Consider the following 2,295-nt stretch of genomic DNA (forward strand, 5'->3'; position numbering starts at 1 on the left):
GCTTACGGCCATACTACCCTGAGAACGCCCGATCTCGTCAGATCTCGGAAGCTAAGCAGGGGCGGGCCTGGTTGGTGCTTGGATGGGAGACCGCTTGGGAATACCAGGTGCTGTAAGCTTTTTCACTTTCGATTCTCGTGGAATCATTTTCTTATCGGTGGTTGACCTAAATTATAATGCAGTCATTCTCTCTCTTATGACTTACCGTCTCTTTATTAGGAGACAGAATCTTCACGTACCTTTTTTAAACATCCCGTTTCTCCTTTTCCGAGAGTAAAAAAAAAATTAATCTATACACACATATATCTATATTTATATATCAATATATATATCGATATATGAATATTAGTATCACGTGATACGTCACAATTTTATCACATCAGTGCTTTTAATTGGCTCGAGGCTAAGGATACGAAGGTATGGATTTTTAAATGATACGTAATTATTGCACATTATTGTGTGGACCTCAAAGCCACGGTTTATGAACCCGAACCACTTCCGAGGAATACATTACAGTCGAGTGAATGGCAGTATTAGTTGGAGTAGATGAGTCTTGGATTTATCTTACCCAACATAAGAAAAAATAGACACAAAAAGGAATGAAGATGCTGGTTTCTTTTTCTCATGAGGAGGGCGTATGGGAGATTGTTCAGATTACAGCCTCTCAACACGCTCTAACAATCTCTCCCGTCTCTCCTGCATTTATTTGAAAATAGGGAGGTTTCTCAGTTTCAAGACATAACGTACTAAGCTACAAGACACAACACACTAAGGGTAGGGTTTCAAGGTGAAAACATGGGACCAACACCTGCCACGTCCCGGCCACGTCCTTCTCTCTGATGATTCCTGCTGAGTCATCTTCTTGAAGGCGAGACATCTTCCTTTATCAAAATCGTCCATAATACTAATGCAAGCTAAGCAAATAAATGATAACTTCTACAATATATTTAACATTTCCCTCCTGTTTATCATGTATTTGCACAAATTCTCATATCATTTTACAGTCACTTCATTTCGATTTTTTAATTGTAGAATCATTTTTATGAAACAAATACATTTACACTCAGAGTAAACTTGTCATACATGAATGTTGTAGTTTAAACATTGTAATCACATCTGCTCCATACGGTTCCATGTGGGTAATTGCTGTGGTGATTAATCTACTGATTAAAGCCCGAATGCATGGGATACAACAACATCCACGCAATGTCAGAATGACTGCAAAAACAGCAATTTATATCAATATTGATGAAATTAGAGTTTTGTATTTACCAAAAACGTCCATCCAGCTGTCCCACAAGGAGTGTTGATTGAGGGTCCGTAGACCATCGATGGCTCTGGTCAAGCTGCCATGTGAAGCAGTATTGTTTGTTCTCCAAACATACCGCAGACACCTCCCTCTCTTGCGAGGAGCATGTCGACAGCGATGCGGTTTTGGAACGTCCTTGAACTGCTCATGCACAGCTTCCAACCCACTCTGAGTCCAATTTTCTAATCTCTGTACATTGAAGTGGAAATAGTTTCTCCCATCAACATTTTTATTAATCGTACACCACCAGCATATGAAGTATTCAAATCCTCCTGCAACTTGGTCAGCTAATTTGTATTGATTAGGAACCCCACGAGGAACACCTATGGCGTCGATGTATGTTTTATGTTGTATCATTTTGCCTCTGCCAGGATAAATCTCTTTTTTGTCTATGTTCTAGATTGGACAAAAACATTGGTGCCCTTTCCATTCAATCTTGAACAGGCATAGGGTATACTGACACATGCAATATCAAAGTGATAATAGCGCACAATCCAGATATATCGTTAGGTAATCTATCAAACAGTCTATCATCTCCGCACCACCACCAGATGTCGCTCCGTGATACTGGCATAAAATTTGGTCCGACTTTTAAGGTTACTTTACACTGTGTGTCGTTCTGTGGTCCTAATCTTTTGCCTTTACTCATCATGTTTATACAAGTGAAATTATTTGGTGCTACAAAAGTAGAAAATATTGGTTTGTGTTCATCTGCTTTTGTTACGGGATATATAGGATCCCACGATTTACACCTCTCAGTTGGTACAGTTGCGTTCATAAATGGAATAATACAATCTTGTGATAATTGTGCCGGAACTATGCGCAACAAAGGCCTGGGACCCATGCAAACCACACAATCTTTTTTTGCTACATTTGCTGCTTGTTCCACCAATAGTAACCAATTGTTATTTTGTCCTGAAACTCCTGTGACAACAAGGAACCAAGCATCAGTAGTTGTGTTGTTAACCATTAAAATTTGTCCACCT

At 39.4% G+C, this 2,295-nt stretch overlaps 1 non-coding gene across 1 annotated transcript; it reads left to right on the top strand.

The window, feature by feature from the left end:
• LOC133398724 (5S ribosomal RNA) lies at positions 1–119 on the top strand. Its single transcript, XR_009768003.1, has one exon. It is a non-coding gene; the product is annotated as a 5S ribosomal RNA (ribosomal RNA).
• The last annotated feature ends 2,176 nt before the right edge of the window (positions 120–2,295 follow it).

The sequence above is a fragment of the Phycodurus eques genome, unplaced genomic scaffold (assembly GCF_024500275.1).
Source record: "Phycodurus eques isolate BA_2022a unplaced genomic scaffold, UOR_Pequ_1.1 contig_300, whole genome shotgun sequence".
NCBI classification, from domain to species: domain Eukaryota; kingdom Metazoa; phylum Chordata; class Actinopteri; order Syngnathiformes; family Syngnathidae; genus Phycodurus; species Phycodurus eques.